Consider the following 17399-nt stretch of genomic DNA (forward strand, 5'->3'; position numbering starts at 1 on the left):
AACAATCCTTGTTGTAATCTCAGCTGTGGGAAGAAGTGCTAGTTTCCAAACTAGCAAGTTTGCAGACTGTTGCTGGCCTTGGTCGTGGAGTTCATTCTTCAGTGGCTTCTGCTACATCTGTTGCAACTAAAAAAACCCTTCAAGGCCCTCTATTCTCTGATTACATTTTTGAACGGGAATCTAAATATGGTGCCCACAACTACCATCCTTTACCTGTAGCCCTGGAGAGAGGGAAAGGTATTTACATATGGGACGTTGAAGGCAGAAAATACTTTGACTTTCTAAGTGTTTACAGTGCTGTCAACCAGGGGCATTGTCATCCAAAGATTGTGGATGCTTTGAAAAGTCAAGTGGACAAGTTGACCTTAACATCTAGGGCTTTCTACAATAATGTGCTTGGTGAATATGAAAAATATGTCACTAAACTTTTCAACTACCAGAAAGTTCTTCCAATGAATACAGGAGTGGAGGCTGGAGAGACTGCTTGAAAGCTTGCTCGTAAATGGGGATGTACTGTCAAGGAGATCCCGAAATACAAAGCAAAGATTGTTTTTGCAGCTGGAAATTTTTGGAATAGAACATTGTCTGCTATCTCCAGTTCCACTGACTCAACCAGTTATGATGGTTTTGGACCATTTATGCCAGGTTTCAAAATCATTCCTTATAATGATCTGCCTGCCCTTGAGCGTGCGCTTCAGCACCCAAACGTTGCCACATTCACGGTGGAAACAATCCAGGGTGAAGCGGGCGTTGTTGTTCTGGATCCAGGCTACCTAGTGGGTGTCCACGAGCTCTGCACCCAGCACCAGGTTCTGTTTATTGCTGATGAAATATAGACAGGCTTGGCCAGAACCGGGAGATGGCTGGCTATCAACCAAGAAAATGTCCGACCTGATATTGTCCTTCTAGGAAAGGCACTTTCTGGCGGTTTATATCCTGTGTCCGCAGTGTTGTGTGATGATGAAATAATGCTGACCATTAAGCCAGGGGAACATGGTTCTACGTATGGAGGCAATCCTCTGTGCTGCCGAGTGGCCATCGCAGCCCTGGAGGTGTTGGAAGAAGAAAACCTTGCTGAAAATGCAGAGAAAATGGGTATCATCTTGAGAAATGAACTCATGAAGCTGCCTTCTGATTTTGTAACAACTGTAAGAGGAAAAGGATTACTCAATGCTATTGTTATCAGAGAAACCAAAGATTGTGATGCTTGGAAGGTATGTCTGCGACTTCGAGATAATGGACTTCTGGCCAAGCCAACCCATGGTGACATCATCAGGTTTGCACCCCGACTTGTGATCAAGGAGGATGAAATTCTAGAGGCTGTGGAGATCATTAACAAGACCATCCTGTCTTTCTGAGGGCGGTGACAGTTTTCAGTGGCTCCTGGGAGCCAGCTGTAGACATACATTTCATAAAGCTCTGAGTTTCTGTGCTTAATGCAGGCATATTCCACTCCTTCATGTCAAGGGCTTTAATATATATATATGTTTTTCAGTTCATATATAACAGAATGACTTTTATAGACGTGCAGTTTGCTATGTAACATGACTAAGAGAATGTCCTGGCATCTTATATTCGATTTAAGTATTTTTGTGCATGTGTGCTTTCTAAGATGAGGTGCCTTCCTATATAGACAGCCTTTTAACCAAGCCCCTCAGCATAATTTATATATGTTTTAATAATTTCCTTGCTGGTACACATGTTTGTATTTGAGAAAGTTATATTAGTATTGCCTGGAAGACTTGATTAACCTTATAAAGTAGAATCATAATCATTGAATTTTAGCAAGGATGAATGGTTAAGCTGACACAAGTCAACTCCATATTGGCTGGCACCAAAATGTTTTCTGTGAATGTCATTACTTTGAATTAAGAATTAATGTTCAGCATTCCTAGATTATGTTTTAAGTGTTCCATATAATTTGTAAAAAGTGTTTTCAGTGTATCTTTAAAATAAATCTCATGTCTGAAATGTCTGTGTTAGGGACCAGTGTGGTTACTGCAGTGTAATCAGTCGACCTCACCTTTAAAGCTCCCTGAGAATGCTTTTATTTGCTTTGTTGCTTGTGTTCTCTAAGCACATTTCAGTTTGTTTGGTAATCTCTAGAAACTAAAAGAAAGTTTCTTTTAGTACTCCTCTGCTTTCAAAATAACCGCTCTTTTCCCATGTGTATACTCATACTTGCCATTTGTATTAAAGTATCCTTGTTATGCAAAAAAAATAAAAAATAAAAAAAAATAAAACAAGGAAAGGATTCAGTTATGTATATATAAAACTGAATATGTACATATATTCTTTTTCAGATTATTTTCCATTAGAGGTTATTATAAGATATAGAATATATTTCATGTGCTATGCAGTGGGTCCTTGCTGTTTATCTATTTTATATATAGTATTGTGTGTATGTTAACACCAACCTCTTATTTTTGTTTTGAGACAAAAGCCCTCTTGAAGAAGCCTTGCACCAATCAATAGTCCTAAGTAGAATACAATTTAGTGGTTAAACAAGTTCTGATGGCAGATTGACTGAATTTGAATCGTTAGACGTCTATTAGCTATTTGAGCTTAGCAATTTATCAGTCTCTTTGTTCTTTACATACTATTATTTGGGGAAAATATAATATATATATATTATAGAGTTAAAATAATATGCATATTATTATAAACTCATAAATGAGTTGATACATAGGAAATATAGAGACACAGTCAGTATACAACTTCTTCTGTCTGTAAAGGGCATATTGCATGTTTGTGAAGAGTTTGCTGCACTAATTTTACAAAGGAGAGTTAGATTGAATAACAGTTAGGCATGTGTACACAGATAAATGGTTCTTTTTTTAAAAAGAGAAATTAGTACCGGACTTTCCAACTTACAGCTACAAAGAAATAGAGAGATTCAGTTGAAAAACTGGGTCTGTGACTCTAAATACTCAAATGAGCACAGGAATGACCAAGGAACAGAGAGAATGTCAGGGGCACAGATGTGAGAGACACTTGCAGAGAAGTTACAAACTCTTAGAGAAGGTTAACATATGATAGACTATGCTATGGTAACATAGAAAAGTAAATAGAATTGTTTTTTCTAAGAGAGAGCCTTTTTAAAGAGTAATAATATGAATAATATAATTCACAGTATTTTTTAAACTGTAGACTAGAATTGTCTACTTTATTTTAGATATGAATTTCTGTATTTTAACTAGTTAGTTCTATTAGAAAAACTTAGACTATAAGAAGGAAGAACTATGTTAATCTTGATGAGGGGAGAGTGAGAAAATACATTAAACCACTAATTAAAAATAATTTAAACCTCAGTTGAATTATCATACTGGGTGACTTTTTGTTTTTTTTCCTTATAGGTTCAACCCCCTATTTTTGGAAGAAAGTGAGGAACAGCTACTCCGTAGTTCAGTGGAAAGGTCTTCCCATCAAGCTTTTCCAGCTAGGAAATTACAAGGTTATGGAATAAAGCTGAACGTCTTGACATACAGAAGAAGCTGTATTTGGAAAAAAATGAAATTGCCTGTACATTTATTGTCTTTAAAAAACTCTTAGCCTGTGACAGAAAAAATCCAGGTGGGTAAGTCTGGATTTTCTTCCATTTTATAGTTTTCTCGGAAGCTATGATTCAAGACCATCTAAGTTTTTCACTTAATGGCATATATACCCTCTTCTGAAGCTTAATAAAGCCTCTAACTCTACCCCAAAAGTGAACTGGTATGTCCACCGCTTGAGCCCTTATTGATAGTTACAGCACACAGCATTATGGGAAGAATATATCTTTCAGATCTCTAAAGACTTTAGGTGGGACTCTAGCATATGAGTTATATGAGTTTGAGCAATTAACCTCTCAGAGGCTTAATTTCTTCATCCTTAAATATAACTAATACTTATCTTGCAGAATTATTTTGAGGATCAAATAAGATTATGTTTTACAATGCCTGCTGTGCTATACTTATTAAAAAATTGATAGCTTCTGTTTATAGAATGGGTTTCCCGATGGCTCAGTGGTAAAAAATTGGCCTGCAATGCAGGAGATGTTCAGGAGACACTGGTCCAATCCCTGGTCTGGAACATCCCCTAGAGGAGGAAATGAAAACCCATTCCAATATTCTTGCCTGAAAAATCCCATGGGCAGAGGAGCTTGGCAGACTACAGTTCACGGGTCACAAAAAGTCAGACATGACTGAACGAGTGAACACACACACACATTTACAGAATAGGTTTATTTTTCAGTTTTTTTTTTTTTTTTGTAGGCACAGATGATAATACCCAGGAAGAGCAATGGGGAGGGAAGGAGCAATAAAAAAGTTCACACTAGTGAATGGCTTATCAGGTGGATTGCAGACAACAAGGTTCCTGAGAGGATTTGGAACTTTAAACGTGATGTGAATACACCCACTCAAATTATTCACCCAGCAAATATTTATTAAGCATGAATTTTGAGCGGATAAAATAGACACTTTGAAATGGATGGATTCGTGATCTCAGTCAAATGAAAAGATCTGAGAAGTCAAAGTTCTAAAGGAAATAAACTGGAAGTATTGGAAGTGAGGACCAAAGCATGAGTTGTTTGAGAGTGAGACTGTGGAGGAAGGAGTGTAGTTAATGGAAATAATAAGATCTAAAATTCCTGGTGGCTTAGATGGTAAAGAACCTGCCTGCAATGTGGGAGATTGGTCAGGAAGATCCCCTGGGGAAGGGAATGGCAACTCACTCCAGTATTCTTGCCTGGTCAGGGAAACCTGGCAGGCTACAGTCCATTGGGTCACAAAGTTGAACACAACTGAGCTATTAATACTCTAATAAAGTAGGGTTAACATCTTCACTGAGATGGCTGGGTAGCAAATATTTTAGGCTTTGTGGACCAAGAGTCAAATTTGAATACATAACTGTGGTACTCATAAAACTATTTAAAAATATAGAATCTATCTTTGGCTCATGGACTTTACCAAATATTGCAGCAAGCTAGATTTGGTCCATGGGTTGTAGTTTGCCAACCTCTGGTATAAAATGTGCTTATGTGAGCACGTGTTTGTAGTAGGAGGAAGATCAAATGCATAAAAGAAGAGAATTCAAGAATCTGAGAGACCAGGGTATTTGAGGCAGGAGAAAACTATCCTTTACTAGTGGGTTTCTGGAGAGACCAGTGGGACCAGTAAAATCTTCAGTTCAGTCACTCAGTCGTGTCCAACTCTTTGTGACCCCATGGACTGCAGCACACCAGGCTTCCCTATCCATCACCAACTCTATCATCAGTAAAATCTTGCCAGGGACAATTTATTAGCATGAATACTGGTTACCCCAACCTGTTGAAAGTCATGGAGGATTAGGAAATGGAAACCTTCAGGGAGAGAAGATCCATGGAATAGCTCCAGACACAGGGAGAGTTCTGACACAAGGATTGAAGGACACAGAGGTGGAGGTGGGGATGGTGCAATGAATCTTCCTAGCAGAGGAATGTGACTGTGTGTGAAAACCCAACGAAAATGCTTCCTAAGGTGTTCACTGAGATGTCATGTGAAGGAGTCCAGTTGAAATAAAAGAGTAAAGAATCCAGTGGAATGGCTGGGTAAATGCAAATAAGTGTTCCTCATTCAATACACTTTTAGCTAGGTTTTCTTTCATTTAGTTTGGGTACAAATTGAGGGTCCAAGGGTTGTTGTTTGGCTATATCCATATTTCTCATTTGGGACAAAAATATGATGGAAGATTTCTAGTGTTTCTGCACCTCTATCTACCACCTTCCCTAAGAAAATTCTTATTTCTGGGTTGGGATAGTGGCAATCCCTTGCTGATTGCAGTGAATCTTTCCTTATAATTCATATAATACATGAATAATCCTCACCACTGTTCTTACACATGAGTCTATACTGCTGCACCACACCTCTCCAGCCCTGAAGGGAATCTGGCCATTGGCCAGGAATCTGGGGAAGCTGGTTCAGCTTGTGTCACAGTTAGGAGCAGGGTGTCTTAGACTCTACGTGTAGCATGATGTTTCTTTAAACATGCTCACATGAATTCCTCTGTTGTGCATTACTAGCCAAGCCTTCTAACATGTTCACCTTATCTTATAACTTTGTAGATAGGGTTCTGTAACTGTGTCAGATCCTTCAGTTCAGTCACACTGTCGTGTCCAACTCTTTGTGACCCTATGGACTGCAGCATACCAGGCCTCCCTGTCCATCACCAACTCACAGAGTCTACTCAAACTCATGTCCATCACATCGATAATGTCATCCAACCATCTCATCCTCTGTTGTCCCCTTCTCCTCCTGTCTTCAACATTTCCCAGCACCAGGGTCTTTTCCAGTCAGATCCTTGGGAACTTTCAAATTTTGTTCCTACCATATCAGCTGCTAGAAAGTTTTTGCTGGCTTTCCTTGCCTTGGAAGTAACTTTTTTTCTTAGATATTGCTTCTTTCCAGTGAGTAAGTTCCTATAATTAAACTGCTCCCTTTTTTATTTATTGTCTCAGAAAGGTCATGTTCTTATAAGTAATATATATCTCAATGTCTGATCCTCCAGACCCAAATTAGTGGTGTTTGGATAGAATAGATTATTCACAACATAATGAATGACTTGGGGGAAGAGATGGATCATCTCAGTTTTGCATGAAAGCTGATTCAAATTTTAAAAATAGGATATAGACTAAAAAAATCACTTTAAATACTAAAAAGCTTCCTTTCTTCATCACTCTATAACAGACACATTGGAGAGATATTCAAGAGGGTGCTGTAGGAAGATCCTGAACTCACCTCCTCATATGAACACAACAAATAAAACAACTACATATGAAATAAATTCCTCTGAAAGAGACCTGAAAACTGAATAAGGAGTCTTCACAACAAAGAGTAAAAGGACAACAAGAAGAGAAACAGAAATATGGTCACAACAGAAATAAGACCATATCTCAGGCATTGTTGTTGCTGTTGTTACTCAGTCTCTAAATTGTGTGTTACTCTTTATGACCTCGAGGACTGCATCACACCAGGCTTCTGTGTCCACCAGTATCTCCTGGAGTTTGCTCAAATTTATGTTCATTGAGTCAGTGACATGGTCTAACCATCTCATCCACTGCAAACCTCTTCTCCTGTTGTCTTCGATCTTTCCCAGCATCAGCATCTATTCCCATGAGTTGGCTCTTCGTTTCAGGTGGCTAAAGTATTTGAGCTTCAGCTTCATCAGCAGTCCTTTCAATGAATATTCATGATTGATTTCCTTTAGGATTGACTGATTTGATCTCCTTACTCTCCAAGGGACTCTCAAGAATCCTCTCCAGCACCACAATTCTAAAACATCAATTCTTTGGTGCTCAACCTTCTTTATGAATCAACTCTCACATTCATACATACTATGGGGAAAAAAAAAACATAGTTTTTATCTTACAGATCTTTGTTGGCAATGTTTGTTTTGTGTGAGTATCCCTGCTTTTTAATATGCTGCCTATGTTTGTAAAAGCTTTCCTTCCAAGGGGCAAGTGTCTTAATTTCATGGAAGAAGTCACTGTTCACAGTGATTTTGGAGCCTAAGAAAATAAAGTCTGTCACTGTTTCCATTTTACTCCATCTATTTGCCTTGAAGTGATGGACCAGATGCCATGACCCTAGTTTATTGAATGTTGAGTTTTAAGCCAATTTATTCACTCTCCTTTTTTACCTTCATCAAGAAGCTCTTTAGTCCCTCTTCACTTTCTTCCATTAAAGTGGTATTATCATTTGCATATCTGAGATTGTTGATATTTCTCCCAGCAATCTTGATTCCTGCTTGTGATTCATCCAACCTTGCATTTCAAATGACGTATTGTGCATATAAGTTAAATAAGCAAGTTGATGATATACATCCTTGTCATACAACTTTTCCAATTTTGAAGCAGTCAGTTATTCCATATCTGGTTCTTATTGTTGCTCCTTGACCTTCTTACAGGCTTCTCAAGAGACAGGTAAGGTGGTCTGGTGCTCTTATCTCTTTGGCAGTTTTCGACAGTTTGTTGTGATACACACAGTCAAAGGTTTTAGTGTAGTCAATGAAGCAGAAGTAGATGCTTTTCTGGAACTCCCTTTATTCTCCATGATCCAGTGAATTTTGGCAATTTGATCTCTGGTTCCTCTGCCTCTTCAAAACCCAGCTTCTACATCTGGAAATTTTCTATTCACATACTGCTGAAGCCTAGCTATAAGGAGCTTGATTATAAGCTTGCTAGCATGTGAAAAGATTGCAATTGTATGCTAGTTTGAAAATTCTTTGCCATTGCCTTTCTTTGGGATTGAAATGAAAACTGACCTTTTTCAGCCCTGTGACCACTGATGAGTTTTCCAAATTTTCTGACATATTGAGTCAGCACTTTAATAGCATCATCTTTCAGGATTTTAAATAGCCCAGTTAGAATTCAGTGAACTCCACTACCTTTGTTCATGGTGATACTTCCTAAGGCCCACTTGACTTTAAACTCTAGGATTTTCAGCTCTAGGTGAGTGACCACAACTTTGTAGTTATCCTGGTTATTGGATTTTTTTGTATAGCTCTTTTGTGTATTCTTGCCACCTCTTCTTAGTTTCTTCTGCTTCTATTAGGTCTTTATCATTTCTGTCTCTTATTGTACCCATCCTTGTATGAAATGTTTCTCTGATATCTCCAATTTTCTTGAACAGATCTCTAGGTTTTTCTGTTCTATTTTTCCTTTATTTCTTTGCACCAAGATGGCCTTCTAATCTGTCCTTGCTATTCTCTGGGACTCTGAATTCAGGTGAGTATATCTTTCTCTTTCTCCCTTGCCTTTCACTTATCTTCTTTTCTCAGATATTTGTAAATCCTCTTCAGACAACTTCTTTGTTTTGTTGCATTGCTTTTTCTTTTTTCTTTTAATTGATTAGTTTATTTTAATTAGAGCTTAATTGCTTTACAATACTTTGGTGGTTTTAGCCATATAGCGACATGAATCAGCCACAGGTACACATGTGTCCCCCCATCCTGAACCCCCTCTCACCTCCCTCCTCACCCAATCCCTCTGGGTTTTCAAAGAGCACTGGCTTTGAGTGTCCTACTTCATGCATCGAATTTTCACTGGTCATCCATTTTACATATGGTAATATGTATGTTTCAATGCTATTCTCTGAAACCATTCCACCATTGCCTTCTACCACATAGTCCCAAAGTCCGTTCTTTACATCTGTGTCTCTTTTGCTGTCTTGCATATAGGGCCATCATTACAGTGTTTCTAAACTACATATGTGTATATATATATATGTATATATGTACATATATATATATATGTTAATATGCTGTATTGGTGTTTTTCTTTCTGAACTACTTCACTGTATAAAATAGGCTCCACTTTCATCTACCTCATTAGAACTAACTCAAATGCATTCTTTTTACAGTTGAGTAGTATCCTATTGTGTATATGTACCACAACTTCCCTATCCATTCATCTGCTGATGCACATCTATGTTGCTTCCATGACCTAGCTATTATAAACAGTGCTGCAATGAACATTGGGGTACATGTGTCTCTTTCAATTCTGGTTTCATCAGTGTGTATACCCAGAAGTGGGATCGCTGGGTCATATGACAGTTCTAGTTCCAGTTTTTTATGAACTCTTCACATTATCCTCCTCAATGGCTGTACTAGTTTACATTCTCATCAACAGTGTAAGAGGGTGCCATTTCCCCCACACCCTCTCCAGCATTTATTGTTTGTCGACTTTTTGATGGTGACCATTCTGACCAGCGTGAAATGATACTTCATTGTAGTTTTGATTTGCATTTGTCTAATAATGAGAGATGTTGAACATCTTTTCATACACTTATTAGCCATCTGTATGACTTCTTTGGAGAAATGTCTTTAGTTATTTGGCCCACTTTTTGATTGGGTTGTTCATTTTTGTGGTATTGAGCTGCACGGGCTGCTTGTATAGTTTGGAGATTAATTTTTTGTCAACTGTTTTGCTTGCTATTATTTTCTCACATTCTGAAGGCTGCCTTTTCACCTTGCATATAGTTTCCTTCATTGTGCAAATGTTTTTATGTTTAACTGGTCCCATTTTTTAATTTTTGTTTTTATTTCCTCTATGATGTGGATCATAGAGGATCTTGCTGTGATTTATGTCAGAAAGTGTCCTGCCTATGCTTTTCTCTAAGAGTTTTATAGTTTCTGGTCTTACATTTATATATTTAATCCATTTTGAGCTTATTTTTTTTTGACATGTATCTTTTTATTTCATTTTTTTAAACATCAGAAACATTTTGTATCGGGGGATAGCCAATTAACAATGTTGTGACAGTTTCCGACAAACAGTGAAGGGACTCAGCCATACATATACATGTATCCGTTTTCCCCCAAGCCCCTCTCCCATCCAGGCTGCCACATAACATTGAGCAGAGCTCCATGTGCTATATGGTGGGTTTTTGTTGGTTATCCATTTTATTTTATTTTTTTTTATTTTTTATAAATTTATTTATTTTAGTTGGGGGCTAATTACTTTACAATATTGTAATAGTTTTTGCCATACATTGACATGAATCAGCCATGGGTTTACATGTGTTCCCCTTCCTGGACCCCCCACCCACCTCCCTCCCCATCCCATCCCTCTGGGTCATCCCATTGCCCCGGCCCTGAGCCCTTGTCTCATGCATCGAACATGGAATGGTGTTCTGTTTCACATATGATAATATACATGTTTCAATGCTATTCTCCCAGAATGTCCCACCCTCACCTTCTCCCTCAGAGTCCATAAAATTCTTCTATGCATCTGTGTCTCTTATTCCGTCTCGCATATAGGGTTATCGTTACCATCTTTCAAATTCCATATATATGCATTAGTATACTGTATTGTTGTTTTTCTTTCTGGCTTACTTCACTCTGTATAATGGGCTCCAGTTTCATCCATCTCAGTAGAACCGATTCAAATGTATTTTTTTTAATGGCTGAGTAATATTCCATTGTGTATATGTACCACAGCTTCCTTATCCATTCGTCTGCTGATGGACATCTAGGTTGCTTCCATGTCCTGGCTATTGTAAACAGTGCTGCGATGAACATTGGGGTACACGCGTCTCTTTCAATTCTGGTTTCCTCGGTGTATATGCCCAGCAGTGGGATTGCTGGGTCATATGGCAGTTCTATTCCCAGTTTTTTAAGGAATCTCCACACTGTTCTCCATAGTGGCTGTACTAGTTTGCATTCCCACCAACAGTGTAAGAGGGTTCCCTTTTCTCCACACCCTCTCCAGCATTTATTGCTTGTAGACTTTTGGATAGCAGCCATTCTGACTGGTGTGAAATGATACCTCATTGTGGTTTTGATTTGCATTTCTCTAATAATGAGTGATGTTGAGCATCTTTTCATGTGTTTGTTAGCCATCTGTATGTCTTCTTTGGAGAAATGTCTGTTTAGTTCTTTGGCCCATTTTTTGATCGGGTCGTTTATTTTTCTGGAATTCAGCTGCAGAAGTTGCTTGTATATTTTTGAGATTAATTGTTTGTCTGTTGCTTCATTTGCTATTATTTTCTCCCATTCTGAAGGCTGTCTTTTCACCTTGCTTATAGTTTCCTTTGTTGTGCAAAAGCTTTTAATTTTAATTAGGTCCCATTTGTTTATTTTTGCTTTTATTTCCAATATTCTGGGAGGTGGGTCATGGAGGATCCTGCTGTGATTTATGTCGGAGAGTGTTTTGCCTATGTTTTCCTCTAGGAGTTTTATAGTTTCTGGTCTTACGTTTAGATCTTTAATCCATTTTGAGTTTATTTTTGTGTACGGTGTTAGGAAGTGTTCTAGTTTCATTCTTTTACAAGTGGTTGACCAGTTTTCCCAGCACCACTTGTTAAAGAGATTGTCTTTTCTCCATTGTATATTCTTGCCTCCTTTGTCGAAGGTAAGGTGTCCGTATGTGCGTGGGTTTATCTCTGGGCTTTCTATTTTGTTCCATTGATCTATATTTCTATCTTTGTGCCAGTACCATACTGTCTTGATGACTGTGGCTTTGTAGTAGAGCCTCAGCACCACTTGTTAAAGAGATTGTCTTTTCTCCATTGTATATTTTTGCCTCCTTTGTCAAAGATAAGGTGTCCACAGGTATGTGTATTTATCTCTGGGCTTTCTATTCTGTTTCATTGATCAATATTTCTGTCTTTGTGCCAGCACCATACTCTCTTGAAGACTGTAGCTTTGTAGTATAGTCTGAAGTCAGTCAGGTTGATCCCTCCAGTTCCATTCTTCTTTCTCAAGATGGCTTTGGCTATTCGAGGATTTTTGTGTTCCCACACAAATTGTGTGATTATTTGTTCTGGTTCTGTGAAAAATGCCATTTTTTGCTTGATAGCGATTGTGCTGAATCTATAAATTGCTTTGGGGAGTATACTTATTTTCACTATATTGATTCTTCCAATCCACAAACATGGTATATTTCTCCATCCATTTGTGACATTGATTTCTTTCAACAGTGTTTTATAGTTTTCTATATATAAATCTTTTTTCTTTAGGTAAATTTATTCCTAAATATTTTACTCTTTTCATTTCAATGGTGAATGGGATTGTTTCCTTAATTCCTATTTCTCTTTTTTCATTGTTAGTGTATAGGCATGCCAGGGATTTCTGTGCATTAATTTTATATCCTGCAAATTTACTATATTCATTGATTAGCTCTACTAATAGTCTGATGGTATCTTTAGGGTTTTTTATATGGAGGATCATGTCGTCTACAAAAAGTGAATTTTTCTTCTTCTTTTCCAATTTGGATTCCTTTTATTTCTTTTTCTTCTCTGATTGTTGTGGCTAGACTTCCAAAACTATGTTGAATAGTAGTGATAAGAGTGGGCACCCTTGTCTTGTTCCTGACTTTAAGGGAAATGCTTTCAATATTTTGCCATTGAGGATAATGCTTGCTGTGTTTTTATCATAGATGGCTTTCATTATGTTGAGGTATGTTCCTTCTATGCCTGCTTTCTGGAGAGCTTTTATCATAAATGGGTGTCGATTTTGTTAAAGGCTTTCTCTGCCTCTATTGAGATAATCATATGATTTTTATTTCTCATTTTGTTATTATGGTGTATCACATTGACAAATTTGCAAATATTGAAGAATCCTTGCATCCTTGGGATAAAGCCCACTTGCTCATGATGTATGATTTTATTATTATTTTGTTGGATTCTGTTTGATAGAAGTTTGTGGAGGATTGTTGCATGTATGTTTATCAGTGATATTAGCCTGTAGTTTTCCTTTTTTTGTGGCATCTTTGTCTGGTTTTGGTATTAGGGTGATGGCCTCATAGAATGTGTTTAGGAGTTTATCTTCCTCTGCAATTTTCTGTGAGAGTTTGAATAAGATAGGTGTTAGCTCTTTTCTAAAATTTTGGTAGAATTCAATTGTGAAGCCATCTGGTCCTGGGCTTTTGAGGGTTGGAAGATTTTTGATTACAGCTTTGATTTCCAGACTTGTGTTGGATCTGCGAAGATTTTCTGTTTCTTCCTGGTTCAGTTTTGAAAGGTTATAATTTTCTAAGAATTTGCTCATTTCTTCCAAGTTGTCCATTTTGTTGGCATATCATTGCTCATAGTAGCCTCTTATAATCTTTTGTATTTCTGTGTTGTCTATTGTGATTTCTACATTTTCATTTCTAATTTTGTTGATCTGATTCTTCTCCCTTTTTTTTCTTGATGAGTCTGGCTAACGGTTTGTCTGTTTTATTTATCTTCTCAAAGAACCAACTTTCAGTTTTGTTAACTTTTGCTATAACTTTTGTTAACTTTTGTTTCTCTTTCATTTATTTCTGCTCTGATTTTATGATTTCTTTATTTCTATTACCTTTGGGATTCTTCTTTCTTTTTCTCTAGTTATTTTAGGTGTAAAATGAGGTTGTTTATTTGATGCTTCTCTTGTTTCTTTAGGTAGGCTTGTATTGCTGTGAGCCTCCCTCTTAGCACTGCTTTTCCTGAATCCCATAGATTTTGTGTTGTCGTGTTTTTATTTTCATTTGCTTTTATACATGTTTTGATTTATTCCATAATCTGTTGGTTATTCAGAAACATGTTGTCTAGCCTCCATATACATGCAATTTTAACAGATTTTCCTATGTACTTGATATCTAATCTTACCACATGTGATCAGAAAAGATGCCTGAAATGATTTCACTTTTAAAAAAAATTTACCAAGGCTAGATTTATTGCACAGGATGTGATCTATCCTGAAGAAACTTCCATGTGCACTTGAGAAAAAGGTGACATCCACTGATTTTGGGTGAAATGTCCTATACATATCAATAGGTATAACTGGTCACTGTATAATTTAAATCTTGTGATTCTGTTTTGTTGATCTATCCATAGGTGTGAGTGGAGTACTAAAGTCACCCACTATTATTGTGTTACTTTTATTTCCCCTTTCATTCTTGTTAGAATTTGCCTTACATACTGATGTGCTCCTATGTTGGGTGCTTGTATATTTATAATTGTTATATCTTCTTCTTGGGTTTATCCTTTGATCATTATGTAGTGTCCTTCTTTTTCTCTTATCAGAAGCTTTATTTCAAAGTATATTTTATCTGATATGATTATTGGTATTCCTGCTTTGTTTTTATCTCCATTTGCACAAAATAGCATTTTTCCACCCCTCACTTTTAGTCTGTATGTGTCCCTAGATCTGAGGTGAGTCTTTTGTAAAGAACATATATAGGGGTCTTGTTTTTGTGTCCCTTGGCCTGTCTGTCTTTTGGTTGAAGCATTAACCCATTTACATTTAATGTAATTATTGATAAGTATGATCCCATTACCATATACTTTGTTGCTTTGAGTTCGTTTTTATACACCTTTTCTGTGTTTCCTCTCTAGAGAAGATCCTTTAGCATTTTTGAAGAGCTGATTTGGTGGTGATGAATTAACTCAGCTTTTGCTTGTCTGTAAAGCTTTTGATTTCAGCTTCGTATCTGAATTAGATCCTTGCTGGATAGAGTAATATTGTTTGTAGGTGTTTCTCTTTCATCACTCTAAGTATTTCCTGCTGTTTCCTTCTGGTCTGAAGGGTTTCTATTGAAAGATCAGCTGTTATCCTTATGGGGATCCCCTTCTGTGTTATTTATTGCTTTTCCCTTGCTCCTTTTAATATTTTCCTATTGTCTTTGATCTTTCTTAGTGTGATTCATATATGTCTTGGGGTGTTTCATCTTAGGTTTACCCTGTTTGGGACTCTCTGGGATTCTTGGACTTAGGAGGCTATTTCCTTCCCCATTTTAGGGAGGATTTCAACCATTATTTCCTACGTATTTTCTCATGATCTTTCTTTTTGTCTTCTTTTGGGACACCTGTGATTCAGATGTTGAGGCGTTTAACATTGTCCAAGAAGTCTTTGAGGTTGTCCTCATTTTTTTAAATTTCTTTTTTCCTCTCTTTTTTTTTTAAAATTTTATCTCCACCATTCTATCTTCCACCTCACCTATCCTCTCTTTTGCCTCAGTTATTCTACTGTTGGTTCCCCTCAGAGTGCTTTTGATCTTGGTTTTTGCATTATTCATTACTGATTCACTCTTCTTTATTTCTTCTAGGTCCTTGTTAAGAATTTCTTACATCTTCTCAATCCTCATCTCTAGTCTGTTTATCTGTAACTCCTTTTTTTTTTTTTCAAGATTTTAGATCATCTTTACTATCATTATTCTGAATTCTTTTTCAGGTAGACTCCCTATCTCTTCCTCTTTTGTTTGGTTTGGTGGGTTTTTACCATATTCCTTCACCTGCTGAATAGTTCTTTGCATGTTTCATTTTGCTGGGATTGGATGCCCTTTCTGCAGGCTGGAAGTTCATTGTTCCTCTTAATTGTCAAGTCTGTTCCCTGTGGGTGTGGTTGGATCAGTGGCCTGTCACAGTTTCCTTGTTAAAGGAGCTTGTGTCTGTGTTTCAGTGGGTGGTACTAGATCTCTTCTCTCTGAAGTGCAATGAAGTGTACAGTAATGAATTTGGGGTGTCTATGGATTTGGTATGGCTTTGAGTAGCCCATCTTTTAATGTTCAGAGTTATGTTCCTGTTTTGCCTGAGAGTTAGCATGGTGTGTGTTGCACTAGGACATGTTTGCTCTTGCGTGGAACTTGATTTCAGTGTAGATATGGAGACTTTAGGGTGAGCTCTTGTCTATTAATATTCCATGGAGTTAGGAGTTATCTGGTGTTCTAAAGTTCTGGAATTAAACCTCCTGCTTCTGACTTTTGGTCCTTCTCTGACAGAAGCTTCAAGAATTCTCCATTCACACAGCACAAAAGATAAAATCCCTAGGTTAATGGTGAAACAATTTTCCATAGCCAAGGACACACAAAGAGATTCACAGAGCTATATAGAGACTAGAAGAGGTAGGATAGAGTTAGAGGTGACCAGGAGGAGAAAGTGAAGTGAAAGTCGCTCAGTTATGTCTGACTCTTTGCGACCCTGTGAACTGTGTAGTCCACGGAATTTCCAGGCCAGAATACTGAAGTGGGTAGTCTTTTCCTTATCCAGGGGATCTCCCCAACCCAGGGATCAAACCCAGGTCTCCCGCATTGCAGGCTGATTCTTTACCAGTTGAGCCACAAGAGGGAAGAAGGAGATAGAGGTTACCTGGAGGAGAATAGGCAGAGTCAAAGGAGAGGGAGCAATCAAGCCAGTAATCAAATCCCTAAGTGAAAATAGATATTGAAGATTCAATTCTTAAATGTGCAAAATTGATAACAAATATAAAAAAGCAAAGATTAAAAATCTAGAATAGAGGTTAGACTCTCAAAAACACAATATAAAAATGCAAAACGATTTCAATTGAGAAAATTAAAAAATATATATAGAATTTGTTTTTAAAAAATAGGGTTTTTTTGAAAGGTAATAGTAGTTTATAAAAATGAAAGTTAAAGGAATAATAAAGAACTAAATTTTTTCAAAACAACTAAATATGATAGTAGTAAAAAATATAGCTAGTAATTTCTGTGGAACTGTTGTGGGCACTGCTGGGTCAGTTCAGTGTCAGATAGTCCCTTGTTATGGCTTATATTTTTTCTTAAGGTCTGTAGGTGCCCCTCAAATGCACTGTCTCAGCATTAACTTAAGGTCTTAATTAGTTACTTTTGTCACTTTCAGAGCAGTTCCCTCGTCTTTGTTTATTTTGGTTTTCTCTGTTTGCAAGTCTCTTTAGTGTCTAGTTTTCACCCTGATGCAAGGGTGCAAAGATGGCCACTTTTTTAGGCTCACATTTTCAGTTGTCTTGTGGGGAGGGAGGGACACTGCAAACAAATAACACTGGCATGTGTGGGGAGTGCTCTCAGTGGGACAACCACACTGGGTTTGTCACAGCCCAAGGTGGTGTGTTCTTCCCGGGCCCACACTGCTCAGGCTCTAGAGTGTTCTGCTAGGGCACTGTCCCAAGTGGGCCTGCATTTTGTGCACTTCCCAGGTGTAAGTCAT

The 17399-nt window shown here is 37.5% G+C and overlaps 1 pseudogene across 1 annotated transcript; it reads left to right on the forward strand.

Annotated features, from left to right (window-relative positions):
- Positions 1-385: 385 nt before the first annotated feature.
- On the forward strand, positions 386-1475 carry LOC145520485 (ornithine aminotransferase, mitochondrial pseudogene; annotated as a pseudogene). Its single transcript, XR_014064501.1, has one exon. The product of XR_014064501.1 is annotated as an ornithine aminotransferase, mitochondrial pseudogene (transcript).
- Positions 1476-17399: the final 15924 nt, after the last annotated feature.

This window comes from Giraffa tippelskirchi, chromosome 9 (genome assembly GCF_054371585.1).
Source record: "Giraffa tippelskirchi isolate mGirTip1 chromosome 9, T2T-mGirTip1v1.2.pri, whole genome shotgun sequence".
NCBI lineage: Eukaryota > Metazoa > Chordata > Mammalia > Artiodactyla > Giraffidae > Giraffa > Giraffa tippelskirchi.